This window comes from Dermacentor andersoni, chromosome 4 (genome assembly GCF_023375885.2).
Source record: "Dermacentor andersoni chromosome 4, qqDerAnde1_hic_scaffold, whole genome shotgun sequence".
Lineage (NCBI taxonomy): Eukaryota > Metazoa > Arthropoda > Arachnida > Ixodida > Ixodidae > Dermacentor > Dermacentor andersoni.
In genome coordinates this window covers 63,924,487-63,932,344 of record NC_092817.1, presented here as the reverse complement: position 1 = coordinate 63,932,344, position 7,858 = coordinate 63,924,487, and the positions used below count along the sequence as shown (strand labels likewise).

At 44.4% G+C, this 7,858-nt stretch overlaps 1 non-coding gene across 1 annotated transcript; it reads left to right on the top strand.

The window, feature by feature from the left end:
• Positions 1–3,089: 3,089 nt before the first annotated feature.
• TRNAR-UCU (transfer RNA arginine (anticodon UCU)) lies at positions 3,090–3,162 on the top strand. Its single transcript has one exon. It is a non-coding gene; the product is annotated as a tRNA-Arg (tRNA).
• The last annotated feature ends 4,696 nt before the right edge of the window (positions 3,163–7,858 follow it).

The window sequence follows — 7,858 nt, the reverse complement described above, 5'->3', positions numbered from 1 at the left end:
TTCGCCGATCTAGTGAGCTCGTTTCCGGTCAAACAACTGTAGTGTTGTGTTCCTGCATGCCTCCTCGTGGAACGTAAGCGGGGATGCGATCGTCGGCATTGTGCGCTGTCCAAAGCTGTCGGCAATCTACAAAGACGGTTTAAACGCGTGAAAAGCTTCCCGGTTCATGCAGTACGTGTAGTGACCTTCATCTATTGACTACCACGTTGACTACCACTCACGTTGATTACCACTCACGTTCACTACCACGCACGTCGACTACCACACTACATACGCGCAGACGCACCAACAGAGGAATGCAGGGTCGATCGAAGCAGAATACGATGGCACGCACGCAGAAACAAGCGCGGTCAGGCACGGTCGCGGACGCTGCGAAGGAACGAAACACTAGAGTTGACGTCACAACACCGCGGTTTCCGGTCTCCGCTCGCATCGTCAGCGTCAGCAGCAGCGCGCGGCATTCGACGGGGGGTGGAGCTACAGCGCAATTTCAACCGACGATTACGTCGCTCCAAATTGAAAAAAAAAAACCCAAATTTTACCTACATGGTTTATAAGGTTCCCGCATCCGTATATGAGCGTCTTATTGAATTCGACAGACTCTTCAGCTTCCCTTTAAGGAAAGAAGAAAAAACAAATCTCATTGGCTTTTGTGACTTTTTGATCCTGTTAACTCAATTACTGCGAACAGTATCCATAAATCGTCGACTTGCGACTCTTATTTTCTCGTCCTCGACTTTTATTCAATCAAGAACGTCTTCTCTTTCTGCATAGTCATGCCGCACTAGACAGCATAATCCGGCGCCAAACACGACCGCTACATTGCTCGTGTGCGTGCGTGTGTGTGTGTGCGTGCGTGGGTGCGTGCGCGTGCGTGTGTGCGTGCGTGCGTGCGCGCGCTTTGGTTGTATAATGTGGAGGTATTGGTTTCGAATCCCTGGATGAGGTGCTGCTACAATTCTGGTGCTTTACAGATCTGCTGTCATAACACCTCGATCATCAGAGTCTACCTTAACGCTTCGCATGTTGCAACAATTTTACGTGCGATGAAAACTTATAGAATTCCTCTATAGCTCTATTAGATTCAAGCCAACACGAAGTCTTGGAGACAAATCTATTGAGTTGTACTTTCTAGTCGTTGTGAAATATACGGGCTTGGTGGGAACGATCACAAGGTACAACTTCATCGGACGTCATTGATAGATGCTATGGCGCATTTCTGAAATTTCAGAGCATCAGGTACTTATTTACGCCCCATTAATGAAGAAGTTTGGGTTAGATTAATCTTGAAAGCTTGCACCCGTTGTAGTTGGTGAATCGGGGAAATCGGGGAAGTTGACAACAGACAGCATTTCCTCGGTATGTCTTGCAACACAAATTTGTGGGTGTTATACAGGCAACTTTCTTGGAATTCTCACATTAATTGAAGCCCTATAAGCGCTAATAAACTTAATAATAACTGTTCTTCGCCGCGTTGCGGGCGTGACTAGGAAAGGATCGGTTCCATCACTATTAAATGTACATATTGCACTTATAAAGCAAAGGATGTCGTGTTCTTCACCTGTTCTGCATAGAATATCCCGTTCATCCGAACAGCGACCTAATAATTAATATATTGATAATTATTTATTGTTCACTATTATAGCTAGGAGCCTTAGAGTATTCTCACACGTTCTTCGAGCAACGTTGAGTTCCTTAGCAATTGCAAAGGCACGTTGTCCTTCATTTCCTCTTGGGAGGATGGTTGAAGCCTGTTGGCACTTCTTTCGTGTTTCAGTGCAGCATAGCATGCAGCCACTAGCAATTGAACTTATTGAAGGACACCGGGCTTGCATAAATATGGCGACTCAGGTGCACAAACATCAAGGATCACATCACGAATTTTGTATCTCAGACATGTCCTACTCTCCATGGCGACTCGTTGTCCCGAAAATTGAACTTTCCGTTGAAGGAAAAATTCGCAAATGACACATGTTAATTCTAGCAGTCCAACAACTAGCGTTATACCAGAGATACATTCGATACCCTGGTTATAATAAAGCGTACACAGATGGTTTCTGTCAAACAAATTCCTTTACAGCCAGCTTCGTAATTCCAGAGTGGGAACGAATGCAAGCGTTTAAGCCATCTCACATGGCAACATCAACTGCACCAGAGCTTTTTGCAACATTGTATTTGTTACGATACATCAATTCAATTAAAAGAGGGAGACAATGGGTCGTCCTTTGTAAATCACAGGCAACTTTGTCATCAATTCATAATGAAATAAGCAATTAGCAATACATGGATTTAGTTTACGAGACTGCCCATAGATCTCGCGAAACTCAACACGAAATAAAAAGACTGCCGACAGACACTGTCTCGCCGTTTCGTTTTTCGTAGCTCTCACATCACATGGCCCTTTGAAGACGGCAAGAAAGGCAGTTTAACTGAAAAATTTACCATCTTGTTTAAAAATATGGCACGCCGTCTACTTTCCACGCCTGAAGATGGCTAGACATGAATAGACAAAGTAGTAAAGTAAGGAAAGGTCTGTTAATATCATCATCATAATACGTGGGGAAACCATTAAAAGTTCATGCATGCCTGCAAGCATAAATCTATAATGTGAAGTGTTGTGCAACTTTATTACGGCTTTGAACTAGAACTTTTCCGCTCTGTAAAATCTACAGTCACAAGCGATGCACTTCTATGAGTGGGTAATGCTGTCCTTTGATAATTACTAGTTACGCTTCATTACGTGTCAGCTCTGTATACCAAAGGCAGTGTGTCCTCTATGATATTATCCTGTGAAATTTCCTGTGGAATTAGGAGAGTACATAGATATTATCTGCTTTGTTTCTAACCACTTCTTCATGCAAGCAGCCGGCGCTGCAATGCTATATAGTTATGCGATGCTTTGTTGTCCCTTTGAACTACCTACTCGTTGTCCTACCTAGGCCGTTGTTAAGATATTTTCCAAAGTTCACCTTCCTTCGTTGTTCTGTGTGCCGGTGGTAGTTGCGTTTACACTTTATTTTTGTGCATGCGATTTTACTTTGTAGCTGGCTGAATGACTGAAGGTCAATCCGCAAGCTCACCCTCACGCAGTCCCTGTAGCGCAGTGGATAGCGCGTTGGACTTCTAATCCAAAGGTCCCGGGTTCAAATCCCGGCAGGGACGTAGGTATTCGAGCGTGCGTTATTTTTGGGTCTCGGCTTGCAAAATAGAGTTGCAGGTTGTGTTACCTGTTCTACAAGCAACAGGTCCTGAAACAGAAGCAACAGTCAAGAAAAACACGCATAGCGCAAAAAGGATTGAAGGTGATGTTGACTTGCCGTTTTCTTCTTGGAAGTGCTGCTGGCTAGGCCAGTTGGTTCATGCTGACACTTGAGAAAACCAGCGAAACATTTAAACGCGAACCCGACAGAAAGAAGAGACACTACAACACCATCGTTTTGGTGTCTCTTCTTTCAGCCGTGTTTGCGTCGAACTTTTTTCGTTGGTTTTCTCAACTGTCTTCTTGGAAGTATATTATTAAACATATTCCTCTCCTAGTTTATTGCAAGTAAATTGTCAGTGATGTTGTGAAGCCAATTAGAAGACGCTTTTTAGCAGCGTTGTGCTCGTAATGTCTAAACGGTCGCTTATTTGTTGCGCTCATTATGAATGGGTGGCCGTTCGCAAAACCTTATACACATAGGCTTGACGGAAAACTGAGGCAAAAGCTGGCGTTCCTCACGTGTAGCACGAAACAAGATCCAAGTTCCACACACCTTTGCAGCTTAGTGCGGTTTCCGCAGTTTTCTTTACATTTGTATTACGTTAAACCTCTTTAGTGGCTCCTTTGCCTCTTGAATTTATTATTTGAGCATCAAAGGGCAACCCACAATAATATATTGTTATGGCCATTTACGCGTCATGTAAACATCCTAAAGTATGAGGAATGCTGCGTCTTGGATTATTATTTGTCTTTGGCGCCTTAGAGTCCCTTGCTGAAAAAAAAATACTGTATATCATCACGCCGTCCACCTGCTACACTCGACTGCATAAGACTGACTGCTGAGCAGGTTGAGGCATTGCTTAGCAATATATAAAGATGGCCATGAGCTAGGACAACAAATATTCGTGCACCTGCAAAACTTCCACGACTTTGCTTCAGTATGTCTTGCAGTTATTAAGACATGTGGTGAAGGGAAGAATCATGCAAATGTCTCTACATAAGGTGCGCCATGGTAGTTATATCGAAATTATTTCCCCATGCGGAAAACCATGCATCAGCTAATGTAACCACTGTGCTAATCCCCGTGGAGAAGAGTATTAATTGCTGATAAGAAATAAGGAAGGTCTAATTTACGAGTGCAATGCTTGTGCTACAGAAGTCACTTTCTTTTTTTTATAGCTCGGGTGGGGGAGGTTGTGGGGGGGGGGGACGAATTTCCTATCAAGGGAGGAGCTGAGGTGCAGGACGACAAAAATGCAGAGGTATTCTTTTTTTTTCAGTCAAAAAATGGTACTAATTGTCTAAGCGTCCTTCTGTTCATTTTTTTTTCTTTTTTTCGTGCGCTGCAGAGAAAACAGGAAAATAGAAAAGAGGAGCTGTGGAATTTGACGATGCCTTGACGCTTGTGCTCTTTGTTGAGGGTCTCTTATTTTCAGCCACCAAAGTACAAATACCTCGTTTGTCAGTAACTATCTTAGGGTCCTCTTCTCTTTCCTTCTTGTATGGTTAGGCCAACTTGATATTATTCACTTTAAGTTAAAATTAATTATTTAAACTGTGTGGTTTAACGTGCCAATACTACGATCTGATTATAAGGCACGTCATAGTGGGGGACTCCGGAAATTTGGACCACCTGGGGATCTTTAACCTGGACGTAAACCCAAATACACGAGTGTTTTCGCATTCCTACCCATCGAAATGCGGCCGCCATGGCTGGGATTCGCGGTCCCAGCGACATCGTGCTTAGCAGCCCAACACTTCACTTTAAGGTAAATAACCTGCTTAAGCAAACATCAGAATCGGGGAGAACGCTCTGTCAGAACGAGCAGTGCCAAACTTGAGATATAGGAAGAATGCGTTCGGGTGTACCTTTCTTGCGGCATCGAATTTTCATTATTACCAGCTAATTATGTTGCTCTGTATTTTTACTTCTTTTCATCATCGTCACGTAACTATAGACGATTCATGGTAAACTATACGTATATGGTAAACTATACGGATAGTAAGTTATACGTAAACTTTACCTATCATGGTAAATTGCATGTATCGTAACAGCAAAAAAAAAAATAATAATCTGCGATTATGGTATTTCCTGATGTGAAGTTTGAGCGCAGCTCTATACGTGTTTTTTTTTTATTTCGCGATAAATTGGCTGGCGCGGTCAATCTGTCTCGTGCGGCAAGCTGCAAACGAAGCGAAGTGCGGCGCGACTGCTTGGCTAATCGGAAGGTCGCCAGAAGCACGCGTGGGTGGCGCGTGGGCGCGATTCATTGCAGCCGCCGCAGACAGAACTCCGCTAATACAGCGCCTTGTTTTCGTATGCAGGGTGTTCAAAGTTAAGCTTTATGGTTTTCTTAAAATTAGGCACAGGGAGGCACGCGAAGAACATCTGTGGAAATAAGTTATGTGGCCAAGGGGGCACAAAGTGAGATTAAATTATCGCTGTCAGCAGGTCAATTACCTAAAATGAATCATTAAGTTTCTGTTGACTGCAGTAAGTGGGTATGTTTGTTTTCAAAGGTTAGAGGCAGTCGTGTTTTTACACAGTATCAGTTTGAAGAATTCTTCTAGTGTGTCTGTTCTCCGAGATATCCGACTCCAAATTTTAATTGTCTTTCGTATGATTACGCATGCAAGAGAGTTAGAATCGGCGCAAAGCTCCTCTCTGATGTAACGCGGTAATTGCATGCGGCGTTTAGTCTGACAACAGGGCGGAGGCATTGGCAAAGATGCTAACTGTCCCCCTTCCCCTCTCGGCTGGCGAAATAAAAAATCGGAGATCCCGGAACCGCTGTCGTAACACGCGATCGCGCAGCCTGTAATGATGGCGGTAGCTGCCATGCCGAAATAATGGTGCGAGCGGAGAAGCCAGAGAGCAGTGAGCGTGCGTAACGGTGACTAGACGAGCGCGTATGGTCCTTGCCTGGGCTAGGTAAATTAAGTGAATGCTGGTTTCCAAGTATTGGAAGGTTTATTTAAACCAAGGGCAACAACTGCAGGGCACACCGCGATATATCATATCTTGGTTTCGCCAGCCGACAAGTCAAGGGGAACAGTTACGATCTTTGCCAATGCCTCCGCCCCGTTGTCAGACTAAACGCCGCACGCAACAGACGTGTCACATTAGGGAGGGGCTTTGCGCTGATCCTCACACTTTTGCATGCGTAATAATGCGAAAGACAATTAACCGATTAGGGACCGGTTTCTTGTTGTTCTTGCTATGTTGAAATAAATCTAATATATTAACTTAACTTTGTACTAATAATTCACTTGAAAAAAAATATTACTCTTGCCTAACTAGATTTTGAAATATAGCCCGTCACCATATGGTCACACTGGGCCCTTACGCTACAGCAAAATACGGGAATTGAAAAACATTTATTTCAAGCTATGAAACATCACAAAAAAACATATATCGCGAATAGTCGAGCACTTACTTATTTAGTGTGATATGGTTTAAATCATGGAATACAGATGCGTCGTCATACTTTGTGCATTACTTCTGAACACGAGAGTACCTGTCTGCAGATGACATTGGTTCTACGCCGTGAATGGTGCCTACGATAGTTACTACAGAATTGTCCATCCAGCGGACAGCAATTACCCCATTGTCGCTCAGCACGGGCTCTTCGTGCCCGCGAGGTTGGCGCCTGACGAATTGTGGTCGAGCGGTAGGGCACTCTTTGAGAACACGGTTCTGCTTCACTGTGCCCGGTGCATTCGTAGCCCTGTGCCTTGAGATCCCTGAGTAGTGGCATGCCTGTGAATAAATTATCCAAATAGAAAAAGAAAGGAAGGTCGTGCTTCTCTGCTGCGAGTTCATCCATCATTCGAAGAAGTGGCGCCGCTGCTTTTCCGAAGTTCTTTTCATATTTTTCAGATGTTCCGGGATCCCCTGCTTGCCTTGATACACTTTGAAGTTTACAAGGTATCCGTTCTTGGCATTTAGGCACCATACTTTATACCCGAACCGGGTAGGCTTTCCGCGTATAAACTGTTTACAGCCATGACGACCATAATACTCAATCATACTTTCGTCATAGCTCACGTGACGCACAGGTTGAAAGTGTTCCAGAAACCTTGCTTTCAGTAGTGCCATCAATAGTGCCATCGCATTATCTGTACGAAGCGATTTCTTCGCATAGCTTTGTAGGTCATCGTGTTGCTCATATCCAAGCCGCTGTCCCAGTGGCACTTTTTCTCTGGCAAGCGGTTTTAGCCGGACAAAATGAGCACTCCAAGAAAACCTAATTCTTCTTTGGTAACCTTCGGATCGGGCATATTGAAAAATAACGCATACTTTCTTGTTTGTTCGTCTAGCAGCTCCACGACGGCTTCGTCAAAAAAGATTTCGAACAACTCAACAGGTGGAAAGTCCGTGTAAGCAGCAAAGTTTGGGTAGGGAAATATGCCAAGGCTTTTCTGGAGATCACCGTTCGTCCACTTAGAAGCAGTGGATAATTTCCCAGGAATGGCCGCATCAACTACAGCAGAAGAAACCTCTCATGTTCCGTCACCTGCTAGCCTGGGTCGTCATCGTCCGAGTCGGATCCGCCAATGCGGCGTCCTTCAGAGAAAACAGCTTCAGCGCCGGCTCATAGCTGCAACCCGATTAGATTGTTAATGAGCCCGCCTGAGTCTTCATCGGCCCACTCT